At 41.4% G+C, this 24,777-nt stretch overlaps 1 long non-coding RNA gene across 1 annotated transcript in view; it reads right to left on the bottom strand.

Moving 5' to 3' along the window:
* Positions 1-24,466, bottom strand: part of LOC141773518 (uncharacterized) — a 34,954-nt gene extending 10,488 nt beyond the window's left edge. The window contains exons 1-3 of the long non-coding RNA XR_012595146.1: positions 24,403-24,466; positions 13,948-14,068; positions 13,443-13,552 (exon numbers count right to left, since the gene is read on the bottom strand). This is a non-coding gene — a long non-coding RNA (uncharacterized LOC141773518). The remainder of the gene's footprint in view (positions 1-13,442; positions 13,553-13,947; positions 14,069-24,402) is intronic.
* Between the last annotated feature and the right edge of the window lie 311 nt (positions 24,467-24,777).

Below are 24,777 nucleotides of genomic sequence, written 5' to 3'. Positions count from 1 at the left end.
TATATATCTTATTTTAACATGATTCTCACTTTCCTTGATAGATATAGCACTTTGGGCGACCGCACTTGGTCAACTGCGGTTGTTTTTAAACATGCTGTATGAATAAAGTTTGACTTGACTTGACTTGAGAGATACAATAATTCACATTAACTCTCGGTCTCAGTAATTTTGCTTTTGTCTCCGTTGACATCGCAGATTGATGTCGCACAAAAGTGACTCCACCTAGACAGGGAGAATGGTGCACACTTTTGCTTACTATAATAACTCTACTTTAGGAGCAACGGAAGTCAGACGGTGGCTGGCGGTACCACGGTTTTGCATTCTGCTGCTCACATTACAGTTTCACAAGCATGTCGGAGAACTTAAAAACGTGAAAGTCTCTCTCTAGAGCCAGTGTTTGGTTTGTCCGTTCTGGGCTACTGTAGAAACATGGCGGAGCAATATCGAGGACTCTGTGAAGAGGACCCGCTCCCTATGTAGATATGAAGAGCTCATTCTAAGCTAACGAAAACACAGTTCTCAGTTTCAGGTGATTATACACAAATGAAAACATAGTTATGAATATTATATTTAATTTCTGCTAATAGATCCCCCTAAATCCTACACACTGTTCCTTTTAAAGTCGCAATCTGAGCAAGTGAACTTGTTTCAAGAATTTTTTTCAAATTTCATTTCACATAATTGTAGCGTAGCAAATTGCCTTGTTCTTTCTCATTTCAAGCCACAGACATTCTTATTTCCAGAAGATTTTTTTAGAGTTTACACTTTTTAGAGTGTACAAAATGTTCTCTTTTCCAGTATGAACACACTACATAGTCAAAACTTGCATATAGAGTTAGTTGTAGTATGGAATTGGCCAATAGGTCTCTGGAGTTGTGTGGTCAGCATGTAGTTCCAGAGGATTTTACACACTAAAAAGCATGTAATTGTGAAGAAATTGTTAAGTGCTTGGCTTTTTTCTTTTTCACTATAACATACATGTAAAGAAAGTCATTGCAGAATTACATTTTTCAGTAGGTTCAACAAAGATATTCGTAAACACAAACATTAACCTTCGGGAACTTATATTTCGGGGATTATGGGAGAAGGTTTACACAATAAAAAGGATTCACAGAAACTCTTCTGAGTGACTGCGAAAGGTAAAAAAGAGAAGATTAGATGAAGCACAAAATCAGAGGAAGATCACAATGAAGCAGAGTACTGAAGTTTTATCCTCCTGGGTATTTAATGACTGTACTGCTATATTTTGGTTATGCCTTTCAAAAATCCATATCAGTCAAACCCCAAAACATGAGCTAAATATTGCTTTTTATCATTCTTACCTACGGGCAGATATGTCTAGCGATGCAGGACATAAAGCCTGGCCTGCTTATTTAACTCTACTGTCAAATGGTCTTGTCATTTGTGTTTATATTAGTGGATGTTTCAAAGTGTTGTGAAGCATCAGAGTGAGAGAGTAGGTGTTGCTGTCCAGTCATCTTCTCTCAGAGCAGAATCTGTCTCCCTTTTCTCTCTCTGTCCTTCCTCATGGTTAATCTTATAAAAATGAAAGGGACTTTGGCATGAGGCCGAGCAGAGTGCCATCCTCTGCCGCCGGCTGTAGATTAGCATAATATTTTAGAGTTTAATGTGTGTGCCTGTAAATTGTGTGTGTGAGTGGGTGTTGTGTGTGTGTGTGTGTGTGTGTGATGCATGCATGTCTGTATGTGTGCATATTGTGAATTTACCTATAGGTATCTATGTGTGTGCATCTCTGCATGCATGCGTTTGCATGTCTATGCTTGTGTAAGTGAGGTGTTGAAGTGTGCAAATCTGTATGTGTATGTATATTTTTCAGTGTGCGTGTGTGTGTGTGTGTGTGTGTGTGTGTGTGTGTGTGTGTGTGTGGGTGTGTGTGTGTGTGTGTGTGGTATGTATGCTCAGTGCTCTCTGGGGAGCGGTGGTGGTGGTGGAGGAGGAGGGCTGGAGGGAGGCTGCTGGCCCAGCGGGAGGCTCCAGATGTGGGGCTACTGAGCTGACAGGCCTGGGCCCCTCTGGGCGTATGTGTGCCAACCACAACCTCTCTCGCTCTGCAGCAGCCCCTTCTGCGGTCTGGTTATGGTGTATGGACAAAGAGGGGAGAGAGAGCGAGAGAGACTTTGGGTTATGAAAAATGAGAAAAACAAAAAGGGGAAAAAAGAAAGCGGGGAGGTGGATGGAAGGCAACCGGGGAGAAAGACGTCGGTTAGTAGATTTTTAACATGCAGAAGCTTCTCAACATCCAGGCTGATTTGTATTGATTTGCTATTGCTTTTTACCTTAAATCATGCAGGAGGAGTTGATGTAGGTAAATTATATTAGCTTCTGTTACTCAGCCCATGCGTCTCTGCCAAACGTGACTTCCAACAACTCCAAAGCGTCACCAACATGTCACATGTATTCAAACAAATAGCTCAACCTTTTAGGAAATTTGCTTTATTGCCAAGAGCTATATAAGAAGATTGATACCATGCTCAGAGCCGATCCTGACCTCCCAGGGGCCCTAAGCAAAATTCTGCTAAAGGACCCTCCTACAGCACCTGACCCGTGAGCCATGGAAACCATTTGCCACACAGTCACACCTGACACTCCAGTGTTTCCACTACAATCATCCCTCCTTTAAAACAGTTTGTTCCATCTGTCGGCCTGCAGAACATAATGAGGTGTAAACAAACTATATTTATTGAATAGAATGTTTTCTATAGAAGCTTAAGATAAGGTCATATTAACATTAACATAAAAAAGAAATTGTAGAAAATATAAAATGTAGAAAACAATAAAATATAAGACTGAGCTTTGGTTCTGCATAGGGCTGGGTATCATTTAAAAACTTATGATACCAGTACCAATACCAGTACCCTTAAAGTGATACCGATACAGTACTCCATTTGATACCTTTTTTACCTACTTCATTTGATACCCATCATGTGAATGGAAGCATTCAGTTGCGTAAAATGTCACCATCACTGCATTTATATTTTTCAGACGCCACAGGCGTGTAGTAGAGCCATACTTTCCAACGTTTTGGTGGAATCTCAGCACGCAAAACTGCTAACTCTGTCAAATACACTGCGCTTGACATCACACCACAGATTGTATGGGTTGTAGCTGCTGTGGGCCAATCACACGTCTCATTAAATCGAAGAATGTTTGCGGTGATTGGCTTCGAGCAAAATCATACAAATAGCCTTTTTTTCTAGATCTGGGAACAAAAAGGATCAAATGCAGGTATCGTTTGACTGGAGAAGTTTTGATACTTCTTTGTATTGGGTTATATTCTGTAGATATCGTAAAGGTGTCGAGTACCGACAAAAAACGTATATTGACAAGAGGTGAAAGTCAGTTGTTCGTTCCGTTGTCCATTCCATTGTTTTCAGTCCAAAATGGCGGCTGTTGTCAAAGAACACCAGACTTTCGTCTCTTTCTTCTATACTCTGGTACTGATACCCAACACTAATCAACAGCTAGCTTAGCCTCAGAGACTTTACTCACCCTCCAACTGAATATAAGTGTTTTTTTACTGTAAATGTAGGCTTAATAGTAGTTAGCTAGCCAGCCATAAAGACACAACATGTAAACGAGAACTTTGGAGTTACCGGAAGGCCTTTAGCATAAGTTAGCTGCCTATCCCGACCTCTAGCCCCCACGCCAAACTAACAGGTCCCGGACCAGTCCCTCCACTGAACACTCAACATTGATATCATCTCTTTCAGCCAAGCGAACAACCCCACCAATGTAATTACTGAATTTAAAAATGTAAACCCTTACATTACTCGTTACGGAAAAAAAGTAGTCACATTACAGTAACGCTGCGTTAGAGTTTTTCTAAAAATCGGATTCATACTGCAGTCCTTTTACAGTGCCCTTGAGCAAGGTACTAAACCCCTGACCCATCCAAAAGAGCTGCTCTGTCATCAGGAGTAGAAGCTGTTGCTTTACTGGGCAGCTCTAAACTTTAAATGTGTCCAAGAATGCTCATTTAGTTAAAAAATAGAAGAAATACACACATTAACAAAGTGATTCATGGGCTGAAGCCTCCCTAGCAGCCGTGGTGGGAAGCCTTATTGAATCAGTGGAACAGCAGAGTGGACTGCAAACACAAAGAATTTCTTTAAAACTTTTTTTTACGGTAATAACCCCTCATAATCTTCTGTAGGGAGGCACGCTCGCAAACCCATGTGCAAAAGATTGCTCCCAGACACACAGATGTACACAGTTTATAGGCCTGTATGTCCACACACACACACACACAGACGCACACACACAAATTCGACTGCTACAAAACACACACAGCATTGTGTGTTGTGTACAGTGCTGTGTCCAGCCTGCAGCAGTTCTTCCAGTGAATGTTATCTGCTCTTATCTGTATGTGTGACTGGCCTGGTAACACTGGGCCTGCTCCGTTCGCCTTATCACTGGGACAGGCAGCAACCCCCCGGACACACACACACAAGACATACACACACAAATACACACATACGCAGACATATATGCACACATACCATACCCAGACAAAGTCAGGGGGAGAAAGCCTACAAACTATCAAGTAAATGGCCACCTTGAGTTCACACAATAAGGAAGGTAAAGCACTGAAGATGGTGTCTGGACTGAAAAGGTTAGCTGCACTTGACTTGTGCAGGAATGGAATGGGTCCAAATATCACATATTGTTGGAGGAGGTCTTGTTAGAGCAAAGACATGAGTGGTTTCCCTGCAACACTATCGGCAACATAGTGGAAAGTGAAAAGGTGGGTGAACCGTGACCTCCAGGTTGTGATCATAAGGCAAGTAACCAGGGTCGGAAGGACAAATCAGTTGTATTTACAAGTTCAATGCTTAATAAGAAAATAAAGAAAAAATGTTTGTGATGAAATAAATTGCCTGGATTAACAACACAATCCCAATCCGCACCAACAACGAATTACTTTTTCCTTGGATCTAAGTCATATTCCACCAAATTTTGATGAAACATGTTAAAAAAACAACCTTTTCTTACTTTACTTTACCATTTTCAATGAGACTAAAAGTGTTGGGACTGTACGTTCCAACCGAAGTGCTTGTTTGATGGTCAAACAGATCTGAAACCTCTCTGCTTACCTTTTTTTACATTGGAATTGGGGAAGGGGACTACATTGGACAATTTCTGTAACTTTCTGAAACTGGCAATCCAACAATCACTCCCATTTCACACAGCGAATGGCCAGCTGTGAAGAGAAAAGAAAGTAAGCAGCGTTGCTAGTTCTCTTTTTCATTCTTGGCACCACTACTTCTGTCACTTTTCATGTGATCAACCCAGTGCAACACTATGAAAGGCTTCCAGGAGAGATTGTCCAAAGGTGTGCACCATTATCCCCATATTTAAACAATTACTGCGTCTCGCCCCTCTCTATGCTTTTGCCCCGCCTGCGAGCGTGGCCAATCAGAACCACTACAAACACTTTAGCCTTCTGATGTAGGCAGATGAAGTAGTTCTTTAAGAGTATACCCCCACCTTAATGGGGAACCTGATGAATCCTTTGGTACCAACCATGTCAAACTAGCTTATCGCGAAGGAGCCTAAGTAGCGCTCCAAACTTATGCTAAACTTTCACTTTGTTTTGTCCACTTTCAAAGGGATCCTTTGACCTCTGACCTCAAGATATGTGAATGAAAATGGGTTCTTTCAATAATAAATATATACATACATTTGCATAAAGCAAGCATATATGTCCACTCCCATGTTGATAGGAGTATTAAATGCTTGATAAATCTCCCTTTAAGGTACATTTTGAACAGATAAAAAATGTGTGATTAATTTTGGATTAATCACGATTAACTATGGACAATCATGCGATTAATCGTGATCAAATATGTTAATCGATTGACAGCCCTAATTTGAGTACCTCGAGCAAAATTCCATTCACCTTTATTGCATTTGGCCGGAAGCAGAAACCATGGCATGTCTTTCTCCATGGCTAAATCACTCGCTTATTATCAATCCAAACAATTGTGTTGTAATTTAGATGAACAATTTGTTTTAGATATCCTGCTAACAAACAAGCAAACAAATAGGATAATACACATCATCCTTTGCACAGATACAAATTATGCTTTTCCATAACAATCTACTTTAGGTAACTTCCTCAGTCTGCAATATAAGGTTCATTTTAGCCCAGAAAAGTGAAAAAAAACAACATTAAACAGTATACAACTTCATCTTTTCATTCCAGACTTGCCAGACAATCTAAATATATCCAGTAGGCCAACAGTATATATAGTTTCAAATGAAATGAAACAAGGAAAAGAAATGAAAAAGAACATAAAGGCACTTTTGAGGCACCATCTTGATAAACAGGCTTTGAGAAACTCAGTCCATGTTCGGTCAGCCCACCATCACTTTGTTCACTCTCCTGCACTTTCACACACAATGTGGACACACACACACACACACACACACACACACACACACGTATGGGGCGCACTTGGTTGCCCCTGGTGTGCTGGAGGCGGGCGGGGTGGGGGTGGGGGGCCAGCGCCTGAGGCCATATGGCAGAGACACAGACATTTACATAATGTCATATTTTATTTAATTAGCCATTCTAAATGCAATCAAAAGCTGATGAGGGCTCTGAGCTGCCTTGCTGATTGGCAACATGATAGCGCTCTGACCCCAAACACAGCCGCGCCGCATCCCAATGATGCAATATTGAAACCATCCCTGTGCTCCTACACAAACCCAATTCACAACTCAGAGTGTGTGTGTGTCTGAGAAAGAAGGAGAGAGAGAGAGGGAGAGTGTGCGTGTGTGTGTTTTGTTATTGTGAGTGCATGAGAGAGGGAAGTAACTTCATCATTTAGTAACTGAGAAGGGCTGAGAGAAAAAAAAACACTTCTGGTAAACAGACAAAGAAAAAAAAAAGAATGAAAGAGAAAGAAAAGGAGCGAAGGACAGGTGTGAAAGAGAGAGTGGGTCAGCCAGTGTGTATCACATGGTTTGGGTTATATTGGGGCCGCTTGGCGTGATGGTGCAGGTGTGTGTGTTTCTCAGAATCAGGAACTAGACCGATAGACTAGTCCTTTAGGACCACCCTGCTCAGTCAAGTGTCAAGCACACAAACACACAAACACACACACACACACACACACACATACATTGAAACTGCCATCCCAGAGGTGAGAAGCGTTGGTGGGTAAAGGGACCAGGTCCCCTTGAACAGGAAGGAAGGAAGCAAGGCCTAACGCCACTGTGAACACACAAACACACATATATACACATCAGATGACTTCACAAGCTTGAATGCACATGTGCTGTATAAACCTATCAAAGTCGATGTTCATGCACACATCCACACATCCACACACACACACAGACACACAGCAGTGCTCTCAGCAGCAAGTCAAATAAACAGTTTGAGCAGGGCGGTCAGGTACTGCATGGTTTAACAAGGCCAAAGTGTTTTAAAGAGGCTGCTGAAAGGTGCTCAATATGGAATGGGCTTTTTTTCTGTTGGAATAAATCACTCTTTGTAGTCCTCAGCTCACAAAACAGCCCCGGTAAAAGCATGCTCCAGTATAAAGTATGGAAAATTAGACCTGATGCAGTCACTGCGGCATTGTCCATACATTTGATTATTTGATATCATTAGTTTAACAGAGTCTGCAGAGTTAAATCAACTGATCTTATTTGGTTTTACACATTGGTGACTGAGGCTATGGATGTGAGTATAGATTGTGATCAACACACAGCTGACAGACATGTTTGTTATCTTATGATCACATGCATTAGAGCAATATAGATTCATAAGATTGCTCTTATGCACAGACAGAGCTTACTGTACACTTAACTGACAGAATATCTCAAATGTGCTGATAAATGACAATGAAAGAGATGATGTGGTTTCTGGGGGGCAATATTATAGTGGGTATAGTTATTCCAGTGGGAAAGCATGCACAGTAACAGACTATGGAGATCCAGTCATGTTGTGTGAGCAGACAGACAAATTACTTTTTTGCGACTTCAAACACAGGGTAAACAAAGTAGCAGGTCTGTCTTTCCTCCTCAGTCCTCACTTCTGCAAACTGCCTTATCAGTAAACCACGTCAAGCCCTTTCTGCAGTACATTGTGCAGTGGTGAGCAACACACACCAACATGCATGACCCTGAGGCCCCCCTGGGTTAACCGTACCATCCAGGTCCTCTACGTTGTACTACTCTAGCGGGGGAACACTGTTTAAGTACTAATGGAAATACGCATTGTGTGCAATATCTAGTGTGTAGGCAGAAAGAGAGAAAAATAAACAGGTTGAATTTTGCATTTTCAGTTATGGAATCATAATCATAGCTCCTAGAAAGACAGGAAGAGACAAAGCTTATGGTTTAGGACACCCATCATCCAACACGTTCTCATCCCAACTCGTCACATACCGCTGCTTGGCGTCACTTTAAGTTTAGGCAACAAAACCACTATAGAACTACATGGTTTGGCTTAAAACTACTACGTTTTTACAGTGAAAATGACACTGAATGTTGTGAACACGAGACACAAACGAACAGCTGATTGTAACGTGAAAGTGAAACTTAACGCACGGAATACAAACAACGGTCTCCTGGATGAAAGCCTTGTGTTTGTTGGACCCATCCACCTCCCCTCCCGCCGGCCTGGTGTGTCTCTTTTCGCTCTTTAAACTACGTCACCACACTCCCGGCGCACTTTCTCTATTCGTTTACTGTTGCCGTAGATGGATTTACATTGTAGTTAATGGAAAGCCCGCTGCGTCTCCTACCGCCACTAAAGGGTGTCTTTTGCAGTGGTATCAAACGCCGACGGCCGTGACAAAGCGTCGGTATTTGACGCCCTGGGTTTAAGAACGGGCTGGAATAAGTAATAGAAGGTAACCAGTGTAACATCTTCACTGGGCTCGATGCTGCGTTCTACTGTTTACTCACACTGATTTTCCGGCGCATTCGTGATGCAGAATGTGACACACCAGAAAAAAACAAAGACATACTCATCTACTGGCAATAGGAAAGGAGTCTATTTTAACGGGTTTTTCTGTGTTTAAAAAACCTGCAAATACGTGCTAATTTCGGTGGAAAAAAAGGGTATAACACACACGCACACACACACACACAGTCTTTTAAGGTTCTGGTGGTCCCTCCTATTGTTTGCAGAACCAGCGGGGCTCTGGTCATTGTGTTTAGAGAGGGGGGGTGGGAGCGGGTGGTGGTGGTGGGGGTCTGTCTGATTAGGAATTGATTCAGTCTGGGACTGAGACAGGGGTGGAAGGTCGTAGCCTTGACGGTGACCCCCCTGCCGAGTCAGTGATTGTGTGTGTGAATGTGTGTGTGTTCAGCTTCTATATAATCATTTTAATAATCTGAAGATCATTTCTGTTTGCACATGTACACATAAATGCTGTTTGTGATATTTGCATTCAAACTAATGCTTTTTTTTGTGTGTAGTCTTTGTTTGTGTGTGTGTGTGTGTGTGTGTGTGAGGGTGTGTGTTGGTCCCATGATGAGGAGTGTCTCATTAGACCCAGGAGGAGGCGCAGGAGGAGGCGCAGGGTCACTCCAAAGGGAAAGAGGAGATCGATCAGGAAGGTTACCCCCCACCGCCACCACCATGCCCGTCACCTGCTACACACACATGAACAGATACACTCTTACAGCACCCCCAAAAAAACAACTAATTTCACACACTCTTAAGGTCGGTCATCACACAGACAAATTCCACTCCAAAAATATTTAAAAAAAAGTCCCATAAACACTCCGAGACACACACACAACCAGTTAGTGTCCTCTCTGTTTACTGCACTATTTCTGGCGATACCTCAGGTTCCTCTGCATTGACACGTGATAGACAGGCGCATTAACAAGTAAATGAATACAAAAGAGATGTAGGCACACAGTGAAGGACAAACACTGCGCAAAATGACCTCAACGTACACACATATGCACGCACACAACACACAAACACAAACACACTCCAATCTAAATTACGGGTGCAAATTGGGTGAAGGGGGAGACGCAGGAGGGGGTTGGAGGCGACTGAAATGGAAGAGCCGGACTGATCAATACTGCTGGAGATTTTCCTCCCTCTACTCTCCTCTCAATTGTCATGCTCCCTCCAAGCAATTAAAGGCTCTCTGTCTCTCCGGCTCTCTCTACCCCCTTTCTCCTCTCTTTTTTCTTTCTTTCACCTCATTCCCCCCTTTTTCTGCAGCTCTGTGTTCACGGTTTTCAAACTGTCTCTCTCTCTCTCTGTGACTTCTATATTTTCTTCAGTTTCAGTCTCGGCGTCTCGCAGTATCACTCTTGCTCTTCTTCATCCCTTCAGGACACACACAGTCACATCTCGAACATTGTATTGCACTGACTGTTTAAAATAAAAGAGCTAAAAAGTTTCAGAGCAGATTTCTTTACTGGTCAAAGCATTGCATGTTTTCCTTCCCTGTATCCAGAGCTGGAAAAAAGTATTCAGATCATTTACTGAAGTAAAAGTACTAATACCACACTGTGAAAATACTCCACTACAAGTAAAAGTACTGCATTCAAAGTGTTTTATTATCAGCTAAATATAGTTAAAGTACTTAACGTAAATGTATTCATTGTGCAACGTTGCTAAAGCAGCAATACATCATCATAAATACTGTTTTACTATTATATATGATGTTTCTGGATCAATTTTCTTGCTGTATTTTGTTGCATTCAATGCTGTAGATGTTTGTAGTTGTGCTAATTTGAACTCCTTTACAAACTTGTGGATAGTTTAACTACAGCATTGCATCATATTCTATAAGATCACAATATGTTTGTAGTGTCGCTGCGAACCACGTATCTCTAAAAAGTCGACTGATCCAAGATACTTTTTAAATAATTGATTTACCTTAAGAAGTAGGAGAATTTTCTCAACACATAAAGGAATACTTCATCCTTCAATTTATCACAAACTTTCAAAATCAACACATCTGGAGATACATGGTTTTGACTGGACAGGAAGGCAATGAAAAATCTTCTGTAAAGTATAAATCTGTCAGATAAATAAGTACAATATTTCCCTCTGAGATGTAGTGGAGTAGAAATATAAAGTAGCATAAAATGGAAATACTCAAATAAAGTACAAGTATCTCAAATTTGTACTTAAGTAACCAACAGTCCTGAGTAAATGTACTTAGTTACATTCCACCACTGTCTGCACCACATGTGTCTTGCTCCTAAGTAGGTTAAAACAAGCCTTAGTCCTGACCCAGGCCTGTGTGCTACTCTATAACACCTGCACTTAACAGTACCTATAAATAAAAAAAACACAGACCATTTGACCAGCTCATGAAAAATTTAGTCTGCAGGATACAAGGGTCAGGGTTGGACAAATATAGGTTCTTATTTTTTGTGGTTTATCCTTTTTACTATTATTTATTATTTTATTTTATTTTATTTTATTTTATTTTATTTTATTTTATTTTATTTTATTTATAAATATATATATAATATATATTTATTTATGATATATAAACTTAATCTCATTGTTTCAAGAAAAGCCTTAAAAATCAAATATTTAAAAAAAGAAGTGTGGTTTATGTACATAACAGTCAGAACTAAGAGGGAAGAGACAACATTAAAAAATGTGTGGAAAAACAATATTATTTTATATTTTCGGAACTGTAATGTTTACCATCAGTGTTGCAGAAGGACTCATGTGACCTGTGGATTTCCTCCATGTCCTCCAGCTGCAGAGCTTCCGCTCTCAGTGTGACGATCCCCATTTTGCTGTGAGCGCCACACACCAAGCTGTGGTTGGGCTTTGATCAGCTGCTCCGCCAGTTACCCACGTATCCATTTGAGCCCTTCTAAACTGCTCCGTGAATGGAGTAAATGGGAAATGTGTGAAACACATTGTGTGCATGTGTGAGTGTGTGCGAGTGTGTGTCAAAGTAAGACAGCCACACTGTATTTTTGTTCCCATTTGCAGCTGCACTAGACTGTTTTTTTACATTTTTGTATGTTTTGAAGTCCATGCTTCAATAATATGCTCATCATGTGTGTGTGTGTCTTACATCTGTGTGTGACCTTGCTGCGAAACAGGAGAAACTGCCCATCAGGTGTGTGCTTGAGACACACACACACACATTTCCACCCAAACACCCACACACTCTCACCCACACACACATGCAGCACAGCGGGTGGCCACAAACAGAAGCATACAGATGCTAGGTCAGGCTGTACACAGCAGGTCAGTGTTGGCTTTGTGTAACTCAGCATGGCACCAACATAGATTAGCACCAGTGTGTTGAGGTAACACTTTGTTAAAGAGCTGCTACAGCAGCATTGTAATTACTCATTGACCCCAACACCCACAGACACGTGTACCAAAGCCAAAGGACATTATGGTTTATGATGGAAATAAATGTGTTTGTCTTTTGTCTTTTTTCTTTCAATAAGCTCTATTACTTTTTATTTTAATCTACATTTTATTTGTGATTAAAGATTATTGTGTTTTTGTACGTATCAAAATGGTACCTATTATTACCTTCCCATTTCTCCGAAGTTGGGAGACGTACAGTAGGTATTTTAGCTAGTGTGGCTTAGCCTGATGTGTAGCTGGTAACAAGCTTTTTCCTGTCTAGGAATCTTTGCAGTCGGCCTACTTCACTTCTGGCTAGTGTTAGCTGCATGCTAGACATGACAGGGTAGATACTGTACTCCATATTAACCATGTGTTGGTGCCAGTTATTTGGTGTGCTACCTTAACACGCCTCTTGTCTCCTCTTCAAGTAGTGCAGAGCGTCACCATTTCCTTTTCCAGATGAGATATGAGTTATTTTTGCTCCGAAAATACACACTCTCTATGCAACAAACAGAAGCACATGGCTAATTTTTATGCAGAATGACATCATCGGACATTCCCGTCTCATTGGCTTTTATGCTTTCATTGGATTGGTTGGTTAGGTTTAGGCATAAGGAGTGAGATTAGTGAGGTTTAGGGTAAGAATATTGGGGTCAGCCAATCAGAGGCAGAGTATGGCGGGTCATGCCATATGGTAGGAAAAAATATATCACGATTGAAAAGGTCATATGACGTCTTTTGCAGCATAATTAGCCATGTGCTTCCGTTCGGGATAACCGGCTGTCCTGGCGTTTTTCATACTATTGGGGTTTTCAGAAAAATGGGCCATCGGAACAGCGGCATGGCATTGGCAGTGTATCCAGACATTTATCCAATCAAATCTCTCATTGGATAAATGTCTTAGTTTGTGGATCGCAGTAGCAAGCGAAGTTATATCCTCTTCAGCTAAAACTGGCTGTGGTTCACTACTGTTATCTTAAATGTGCTCAATACGGAATTCAAAGCATATCAGCTAAGACAGCTGAGCTGACGGCTCGTTGCTAACAGCGCCAACAGTGCAAACAACAGCAACAGTGCTGACAGAGCTAATAGTGTTTACCTGAGAAGGAACCCGAGGGCGGGTGCTACGCTTTCACGACGACGCCATGGGTCGGGACAGCGTTATAAGCGGTACCCGCCATATGAGCGGAGTGCAGCATGCCGGCCCGGCTATGTAAACAAAGCACAGAGAAGTTGGATTACAACACACAGAGAGGGATAGCGACTTCATTCTCTACTCAGGTAGACATTACTCCTACACAAATAGTTGTTTTTTATATAAATGCTCTGAATCCCATTTATAGAACCTTTAAAGTCCACTTTTGGGAGATTAAATTAAATCTCTGTACAATCTGATTAAATCCCACTAATCAGTTATTTCACTTGGAAATCTGTAACATTACGGAAGTTAAAGATAACAGCAATTTCCCCGTGTCTTAACAGTAGCAATGGTTGTACTGACACTATTAGTAGCAACTGTGTTGTAGTAGTGATAGTAGTAACAATAGTGAAACCAGCACTGTCTGTGGTATTTGTAAAAATACTAGAATCAGTTATAGAGTTACATTGTTGTTGTTATTGTTGTTATTGGTGGATTGAAGTGTCTTCCCGTTCTTTATCCCAGCAGAGGAGTCTCTCAGCGTCACTCAGGCTCCCTTAGGTGTTCGGGGTGGGGGCGCAGCGTCACTAAGAGAGAGAGAGAGAGAATTGCATTGTGGTACTCTGAGTGTGACGCTTCGCCTTCACAGACAAATCGATTAGAGACAGTTCAGCACCGTGGATGCTCGAGGCGTTTCACATAGAGAAAGAAAGAGAAGGGGAGGGAGGGAGGGAGGGATGGTGCGGAAGCTGGCCCTCCCCCAGCTCATTTTAAGGGAGGAGAGCCCAGCCAAAAGCATGCAGACTGAATACATCGACACTTGGACAGTGATGCATTGTCTATTGTTTTGGCTCCAAATTAATATTACTTTTGATGACATGGTGACATCAGTGTTATGCTCAAGGAGTGATGTACTGCTCATTTATGCTCAGATTTCCTTTAGGGACAAGGTTTGGAGGTTTTTTAACTCTGACAGTTCAAGTTCATTCTTGCCACAAGGTCGATTTAGTTGTTGTTCTGGAGCTTTCGATTGCTTTCAATCTGCAAATGTGCTAATCTCAACATCTACATTTCCATGGCAACTGGGACAAAATATCTTGAAAGCTCCAAAACAGCTACTAAATGGACCTTGTGGTGAGACTGCTTTCTCAGCCACTGTTTACGAGGTCAATAATGAACTTTCAGTCTCAACCTTTACCCATACCTGGATGAGAATTCCTTAAAGCACTGAGGATTTTGAACATCTACCATTTCATGACAAGTGGGCAAACTCCGTCTGATCATGTGACACAATGAAAAGCTCCAGAACTACTAAATGGACCTTGTCTTGAGATTGTTTTCTCAACTACTTGTTCCAAGGTCAGGGATAAACAATCTCAACTTTTCAGCCAACATGGACGAGACGTCCTTGACATGCTCAGAGAAATGGAAATTTGAACATCTACAATCCCATAACAACTCGGAGAAACTCCAACCCTAACCTCAAACTCCGACAATTTCTGATGACATTCCGCTTTACATAGCCAGGTTTATTCACTCCAAACCAGTATTTCTAACAAAGTATTAAAAATCGTTGTCCAGAATTTAAACAAAGATGGCCAGAGTATAAGGTTGGTCATTCCCACGATGTTAAATACTGAGGCTTTGTCTCGGCCGTCGGCGTTCGGTACAACAACAGTAAACGCTCCAAGAAAGTGTGCTGGGAGTGTGGTGGTGTATTTTAAATTGCGAAAGACACACACTGAGTGGGCGGGAGGCGAGGTGGATGGGTCCAACAAACACAAGGCTTTCATCCAGGAGGCCGAAGTTTGCGTCCTGTGCGTCACGTTACAATTGGCTGTTCATTCGTGTCCAGTGTTCACAACGTTCAGTGTCATTTTCACTGTACAAATGTAGTAGTTTTAAGCCCAACCGTTTAGTTCTTTCCTAAATCTAACTTTAGTGGTTTTGGATGTGATAAATTGGAATGAGAACGTGTTGATATTTATTATAATTTCTATATTCTGAAGTTTAATGAATTCATTAATTGTAAACAGATTCAGACACATTCTCCATCTTGCCCACACTCTCTCTCTCTCTCTCTCTCTCTCACACAAACACCTCCTCTTTGCCCCGTCTGGGCTGAAAGGTCAGTGTGTGTCTGGGAAAGCCGTAGTGGGATCCCCTCCACTCATTAAAGGTCACTTGTATTCACACCAGACACACACAGACCCATGAAGACACTACCTACACTTCCATACTCACATTCAAACATGGACGCACAGCAGATTCAGGGCCTGAAATGAAAAACGGCCTCGCAGTCCCATGTGTAAATTAAAGGACGACACACTCTCAAACGAACCTGCCAACATGCTCTATAATAAGCCTGAATTCAGACAATCATGGTGAAGGATACGAGTACATGTTGTTGGTATTGTTGACATACACTGAGAGGTTCAAGTACTGATGAATGGGAACGTGGTTGTTGCTAACTTTAGCTTGTCCTTAAACAAAGTCATTTCAAATCAGCGCTATTGACATGGCAGGTGAGAAACTTGTGTTGCCAAGGTAATATACAGTACATACTGTACAGTATCAACTATACAACAGTAGTGACACTGGCAGATGGCTTAGTAATTAAGCTGAAAAAAAATCAAAAATAAGTGTTATGTGTCAGAAGTAATACGATAAACAACTCTTCCTCTCAATCAATTTCTTTCTTTCGTCCTGTGTTTTAACGCCCCATTCTCCCTCCTGTAAAGAGTCCTCGATAGAGCTGATTGCAGACCAGAGGCCAGAGCTGTGCTAGTTGATTATGATAATGACAGACCGTGTTAACGAGGGGCCAGATCTGAGATCAGAGAACGAGCTGTGGTTATCCAAAAACTGACCCTAGTTTAGCATAACAATGGAGTCGAGGTCTGGTCTTTGCTAGACTTTCTCTCTTTCTGTCTATTCATCCTCTGCTCTTCATTTGTCTGCAGCCGGCAGGCGAACAAGAAAACAATTAGAGTGATGTAATATATATGTATATTTTAAGGTTGGCCTGTTGGTCAAATTAACTTTGAGAAGTGATGAGAGCAAATCATTATGACCCCGGTAGATCACTGGTATTTCAGTTCTCCATGTTAAGACATTAGCATAGACAATGTGTGATATGGTCATTTGAACAACATTCATGCTTTAAAGGGAAAATCCAACAATTTTCATGTGGATGTCCAATCACTGTTGATGGTAAATGTAGTCATGACAGTCCAGTTGCAGTTTACATCCATGTCTGTACAAAATGTCATCACTTCATCATTTTATCTCATTAGACGTTTGTGTGAAATTGTCATAATTAGAGTATGAATTCTTGAGTTATGGCCAAAAACATGTTTTGTGAGGTCACAGTGAACTTGACCTTTAACCGCCAAAATTGAATCTGTTCATTCTTGAGTCCAAGTGGACTTTTGTGCCAGATGTAATGAAATTCTGGCGAGGCATTCCTGAGATATCGCGTTCACGAGAATGGGACGGACATGAGCTCACAGTGACCTATGACCACCAAAATCAAATCAGATTATCCTGGAGACCAAGTGGACGTTTGGGCAAAATTTGAAGGAATACGATCAAGGCGTTCCTGAGATATCACAAGAATGGGCCGGATGGATGGACGGACGGAGTTCTGTGATTTGTTGGATTTGAACTTTAACATTGCGTAAACCTACAAGTTTGGACAAACGCATTCTAGTTTTTCTCTGAAAAGTTGCTCTTCAGGTACAAGAGCTAAAAATCACTGGAGCAGGTTTTCAACCCAAACAGTAAAATGCAGATCAGTGATGGTAATAAGCTCCATACTGTGATACAATAGGCAGATACATAGTTCTGTCTGTATCTGCTCTATTAACACATACAATCCCGGGTTTGTCCTGACATCTAACATCCCAAAACAGAGAGGCAGCGGCCCAACTGATAATCCATCTTTTATTTATTTATTTTTTCACCTTAAATCACTGTCACACACATACATGAGTACTCGCACAGACCATCACACTCCACTGTCTGGGGATTATTCGAATAATTATGAATAATACATGAGTGTCTCCCCTCCCCCTGGCTCCCACCGCTGCCTCTTATTGGCTTTGGCACGCCGCCACTCATTCACCACTGTCGGCCGGTCGGTCTGTCTGTCTGTCGAGCTGTGGGACCTCGACACAAGACGCGCCTCCAACAATCAGACCTCATTTTCCCTCGTAAAAAGGAGATCAGTGCAGGCCCATGACCACAGCAATCACATTAGCAGAGCCCTTTCTTATGGAAACGGGCCAAGTTTAGGGAGAAGGGTGAAATTACGGGGAGCGTTCAATCACCAAAACAGAAATATATTGTTCCTACGCTTTTGGTTGAGCTGGTAACCATACCAATCATTTTGGTTTGTTGCTGCTTTTCGACAATACTTTGTGCCAATATATATTTTCTTTATAAATTGGGCTTTGATTTATGTCAGTTTTAAAATATAAATGAAGTTATTTAAAATATAAATGAAGTTATTTAAACATAGCTCTAGAAACTCTGCTTCCCATCTCCTTGCCTACCTGTTGTGTACATCATTGACCTCCCATCTTCACCACCATTTTAAATACATGATTTAGCCTGTAGATCTTATAGAAACCGTGCACTGTGATCCACATCCAAAGGTCCTTGATGACTATGCTGGTGCAGTGACGTGCCTGGTTTTACAATTGCTTGAATAGACAAATTAAACGGGAACCTCAGGACAAAAAGCCAACAACACCTTGACTCCTTTCAGTAGCACAAAGAGATGAGCTTAGGATGCTTCTGCCACTCAATCCTCTATAGAGAAATCTACAGTAGAGGCCTGCAAGAACCACGCAAAGGTCTTTGCTGCTGATCAACTATATTCATTATAAGCTGTTGGTGGAGAAACACTCCAGTGCGTTGGGTCTTGACTTCAGCCCAATGAGCTTGATATTAGACTCATGGTATGGTTAAGATTAGTGAAAGATCATGGTTATGGCAAATAAACTGTAATTAAATTGGCAATAGACAACTTTTTTTGCTTTAACTTATCAATGGCTATAGAATAAAGACACCATCGGCGTTTGATTTGTACCCTATAAGCCTCGCTTACACTATGCAATTCACCGAGTTTGATCTCCTGGGGCAATGAAGGCTCCATTTAGGGCACAACATTCAGAACCATTGTGCAAAAAAGAGGGAAAAAAAGCTATCACTAGCTCCAAAAGTTGGTAATAGTCAGCGGATGATGTCATACGCTCATTTGCATATTGGTGACGTCTTCACACATTCATTTGCATAAATCTTAGTGGTTGTGGGGCATCCTGGTAGCTCACCGGGTGGAGAGCGTACCATTAAGGCTGAGTCTGTACCCCAGTGGTCCGGGTTCCAGTTCAGCCGAGAGACCTTTGCAGCATGTCATCCCTCTCTCTCCTGCCATTCCTGTCTGTCTGTTGCTTTCAAATAACGTAGAAATGCCAACAAAAAAAATCATCTTTAAAGTTGTCGGTCAGAATGAGTTGCCACTACTAGTAGGCTCTGAGGGAAACGCAAAGCGATCCGGTTGTCTTAACAAAAATACTAAATGCGACTAAATCATCTGGCTAAAGTTAAGAAACAATTGTTAAAACATCAGTTGCATGCCTGGTCTACAAGCTCTGACCTTCTGCAGGTCTGACGCACTACATATCCATCCACCACCGCAACCTGCACACTCCTACTTTACATCTCTTTACATTGAAGGCACACTGCTTCTTTGTGCGTTGGCCCTGAACGATAAGCATGTGTTAACACGTCAATACATGCAAAACACCCGATCCGGTATAAACAGAACGGCGTGTATAGTATAAATAGAACAACCATTGTCCAGCTGTGGATTGCTTCTCAAACTAGTTCTAGAGGATATTAAAAAGATTTCATACTTTAATTTGAACGTTTATTCATTATTTCACATCTAAATGTGAAGACAAAGAAATACATTGTGTAGTTCAACAATGAATGCTGTCAAGACTAAATGACAACAAAAGCTTTTTGTTTAAAAAATTGTGTTTTGTTTGTTTTGCAATATGCCATTCATCAAGCTACTATTCTTATTTTTGACTTTATTGTTGCTAACATTTTCCACTTTTTAGTCAATTTTGCCATATTTTGATCATCTTGTCTAATTTGTCTCAGTTAAGAAAAGACAAATGTTGTTTTGTTGTCTGTTGTTTGTCATAGTTGATGCTGCCTCGAGACAAAACTGGAATAGCAGATTTTAAATTGATATTTACACTCAACAGCAAAGTTGTAGTAAACAGATATTCACCAAACAAATGTCACTACACACTAAGTAACAAATATGTTCCCATCATGATTTATTGCATGATTTCAAATGCCATTTTTACCACCTCAGGCTAGTAATGGGCTTTTCATCTTTTAAAAACATCAGAATTTGCCATTTCTATTCACATTTTGTTTTAAATGTACTATAAACCCAACTTTGACATTCGGATAGAATACTACTTTTTGATAAGTGCTCAATTTTTTTTATTTTTTTTCAAAGTTTGTGATTGTGTGTCTGTGTGATCTCCTGCCCATGTTGCAAACAAGCAGGAGGGAGGAGAAGGTTGGAGGGGAAATCAATATCTCCTCTGAGCTCGTTGCCTGACATAACCTTGTCAGACCTGAGCAAGGGTACGTTAGGATGCTAAGGGAAAGAAGGAAGAGAGTTCATTGTAAAATGAAAATAAAAAATACAATATATGCTTTTGAAGCGGGGAACAATTCATCTTTCAACAACTACTGATGGGGAAAAGTCTCCCCTATAGAGACTATATTACCCATCAACCATGTCTCCTATATAATTATGTTTCTTATCACATTTTGAGGGAAACACATTGTCTCCCAGATCCGCCCGTTTGCACGAAAAGGCGTATAAATCCCACAATAATGCACAAGGCATTTAGTGTGCAATACAGTAAGTGCACCTTTCTTGATTTCCACGTGTCTTTTGTACGCCATGTATCCTGTACTGACTGCAATGTAAACACATCCGCGTATGAATTCATGGAAAGAGTTACTGACGTAGAATAAAAACCAAGAAAGACCACCTATGGTGGGTGAGGAGGTGGATGAGCCCAACAAACACTGGACATTTAACCAGAAAACCCGTTTTCGAGACTGTTGTTGACCGGAGTTTTGTCTTGTAAGTTACGTTAGTGATGTTTGTCACGTGATGATTGTCACTTGTTTCTTTGTTGACATTTGTGATGTGTTTTCCGTAGTTGGGTTACGTTGTTTACGTACTTATTTTAATACGTTTCCGTACCTATTTTAAGCCCAACCATGACGTTTTTCCTTAACCTAACTAAGTGGTTTTCTTGCCTGAACCTAAGTTAGTGTTTTTTTTTTGCCTAAACCTACCTGCGTACACATGACACGTGAAAAAGCTAAAATGCATACTCATGACACATATAATGTCGGTTTAATGTCGTGGTATTTATCCGCCTTCCCTTGAGACTGGGTTGCCCAAATTACGGTCGCAGTTTTAAGCATGTGCAAACAAAACATCATGGTTTGACTTAAAATAAGTCTGTTTATTACGTTATTTAAGTTACGGACGTAAATAAAAATAAGTCAACATTGACTTTTGGTTTCACACGGAACACGAACAGCGGTCTCCTGGTTGAAAGCCCTGTGTTTGTTTGACCCATCAACCCACCCCGACCTCCTCCCGACTATGATTAGAAATGTATTTGTGATACGTCAAAAACACCTCGAGACGTAATCTGATAACACATTTCACCACAAGTCCATATTGGTGATACAAAATGTGATCAAGGTATGTGTGTGCGTGCGTGTGTGTTGACCCGGTCAGTCAAAGGAACCAGTAAGCGTTGAACCCTGAGACCTATTAACTGATTATCGCTTGGACGTCACGTTATCTCCCCCGTCCTTGTCACGCACACACACAGCGGTCATCTGTACAGTAACATTGTCCAACGGTCTGATGCCACACACATCCCTGGCTCAGACGGTGCCACATGGGGGATTTGGGCCAAAATCTCCACGAGGTGAGAGGTGAGTTTGGGTCACCACACTGTGTGGGTGTGTGTGTGTGTGTGTGTCATGTAGTGTGTATGTCCGTGTGTGTCCGTGTCTTTGGGGATAGTACATAACAAGCTTGTAAACAAGCATGCGCTCCCTCAGACGGGTAGCCGGAGGCTTTAGGAGTCAAATCAGGTCAGTCGTGTGACCGGAGGACAGGAAGCAGTCTGGTGTCTGAAACACACACACACCATCTTCTTTCTCTCTCTCTCTTTCCTTCTTCCTGTCTTTTTTTCTTTGCACCTACAGTGTTTTATAAGAGGACATCATTATGCCGCAGGATCCATCATCTGCGTTGACAGGACCATGTAAAATACATGGCGCTTGTCTTGGCTTAATGTATTGCTATGGAAGCAGAGGAGACCAGCCTAATGACCACACGGCTTCATTATTTCAAATATTAATGCAATTTCCCTCCTTTGTGCCTCCAGACCACCATCATGGCTGCCCTACTGTAGGACATATCTACATCTAGAATCAGGCCTTTTACTGAATGTAAACCAAGTTTCATGTGGGTCAACAGTCTAGCAGTAGCTGGATGAAAAAATTGTGTAAACTTTGACTAACTCTAGTTGGTGATTATCATTTAACCTTAAAGATAATAATACATCCAGAAAAGCATTAGTTGCCTCAAATACCCACAAGTTGATACTGTACTCACTACAATATTTGATTTATGATGTTTATGTTTTCTGTCACACACTAAAAGATTTTTCTATCTTAACAGATTTTGAAAATGTGAGAGACCTCACACATAACGACATGTTGAGAGAAATTTAACTGTTTTGTTCATATAGTGTTTGGCCTAAACAGCTCAACACACACTAACAGATTCCATTCATGAACAACAAGAGTCCCGACTCAAAAGAACGGAAATCTCACAAAATCTCTCGTGATCAAACGTGATTTTAGTGTAAACAAACTACAGGCAGGCAAGAATTAGTGATATTAGTTTTTGCACTTTGACTGAAAATTGACAAAGAAAAAATATGGAAGAATTCATGGAGACATGTTAAATCAAGAAGTTGGTCTTCCATTTCTGAGGTCCATTTTGCTACTTTATTCTTCATGTTTTGCATTAGCTCATGCATTTGCATCCTTCCTTCTTCCGTCAGCTTGGTTCTCAATTGGCTATCGTTCTTTCCCACGTGACTGCGTTATCATCTGTCCTCGGGATTCCCCACACACAACAGGATATCTGATAGTAAATACTGAACATGTTTAATATTTGCGATTTGAAATCGATGCGTCCAGGATGGACTTCTGAGTTGGGGATGTAAAAAACACTCTTAACATACCTCACAACGCAGGAATATCTGGCAAGATAATCTTTAGAACTATCAAAAAACTCGGGGCTTTGCTGACCGTTGTCGGGAGATCAGGGAATCAGACCCCAAATCGTCTTGATTCTCGTGTAGCGTGTGCCCGGCAAAGGCCACATATTTCTGCAATTCTACTAGAAATCAAACTCAAACAAATGTCTTACAATCCCGTCTCTAGATTGCATAGCTCTTTCCAGGAAACTACCAAGGAAATTACGAGGAAATGATGGACCCGCAAAATAAAGCAGAACCATTTCATTTCCCAACATGATGGTCTAAATTCTGTTTCAAAGCCTTTCTCCATGCTGATAGGATCAAAGTTCTCTTCATCCTTCCTCAGCCTTTTCCTTCACCATTTATTCAACCTATTCCGTGTCACTCTTCCTCCTCCTCCATCTCCATGCTTCATCTTTATTCCACCTCAACCTTTGCTGCTTTTCCTGCTCCCTTGCTCCATCTGTTCCCCCTCCCTCACATCCTCCTTCCTCCTTGACACTTCTTCACTCTTACTCCTACACCTCTATCATATGCTTCTTTTACTCCTCTTTCACACCTATTTTCCTCCTTCTCTTCCCTCTCCTCTTCCTCTTCCTCCCACTCTCCCTTCTTTCTTCCTGCTCCTCTCACTCTTCCCGACATTCTACCATTTTTTTTCCCCCTCCTCATTTCCTCTCCTTCGCCAGAGAATCAATTTCTGCCCCAGGCCTGGCCGACGCCCCCTTCGCCACCCCACAAACACACACACACACACACCTTTTCACACTCTAACGCAAATAAGAATATGAAACATACAAACACACATTGTCATATGCACTCAAACACACACATACTCTTGCAAACACACACACACACACACACACACCATCCCCTCGGTGTGGTCAGGCGACTGGGGCTGACCTTTTCACCGATTCCCGTTATTAGAGAAACTGACATTCAAACCTCCCCAGCCCCCAGGACACTGAGACCACTTCTGAACCACACACACACACACACACACATACACACACACACACACACACACACACACACACACACACACACACACACACACACACACACACACACACACACACACACACACACACACACAGGTCTCTCTGCACTTTTTTTTGGTCTCAGCATCTAACCCGTCTATGCCTCAAAATTCATCCAGGAGAAACTCCAAAAATCCATCTGTGGCTGCCGGTTTGATGTTACTTTATTCAACCCAACGGGAGTGAAAAAGTGTATGTGAGTCCAAGACAGGAACTCAGCACAGCACATGTCTTTGGCCACTGATACAGATTGCAAACACAGCAAAACATACTCCTTTATAAAAGTCAACTAATTTTTTTTAAGCTTGATCAATGTTTTTGGTTTGGAAAAAAGACGTGTTTTCCTACTTCTACATTCCTTTACTTAGAGCCATCAGTGGGAAAATAAACACTATTCAAGATTTATCAATTTATCAAAACTTTCAACTTCAGATCACTGTTACTGAAAGCAGTGGAAAATATTCTGTGATTACAGACCTGTTTGGGTTTCAGATGAAATCCTCACCACACTACAGATTGCCCCGTATTGATGTGTGTTTACAGCAGCGTTGTCATGACTTTTATATTCTGTGTTGGCAACAAAAGGCAAAGCAACAACAGTACTTTGAATCAAAATACCGATTTTATGCGTAAAAGTCCGTTTTCTAGTCATGGGGAGTACTACTCAACCTGTGAACAGTTGTATGATGTCTTCTGTTCAATGTCAAGTCTGAGAAAATAACCCTAATGATGTCACAAACAGACATAAGTGGCTTTCATCCAGGAGACCCGCGCGTTAAGTCTCACTTTTATGTTACAATCCAACCCGGTATCACGCCAAAGCGTGTAATAGAGCCGCCTGTCAACCAGAGG

Source organism: Sebastes fasciatus, chromosome 9 (assembly GCF_043250625.1).
Source record: "Sebastes fasciatus isolate fSebFas1 chromosome 9, fSebFas1.pri, whole genome shotgun sequence".
Classification (NCBI taxonomy): Eukaryota; Metazoa; Chordata; class Actinopteri; order Perciformes; family Sebastidae; genus Sebastes; species Sebastes fasciatus.
The sequence above is the reverse complement of the archived record's forward strand: the minus strand, read 5'-3'. Positions and strand labels throughout refer to the sequence as shown.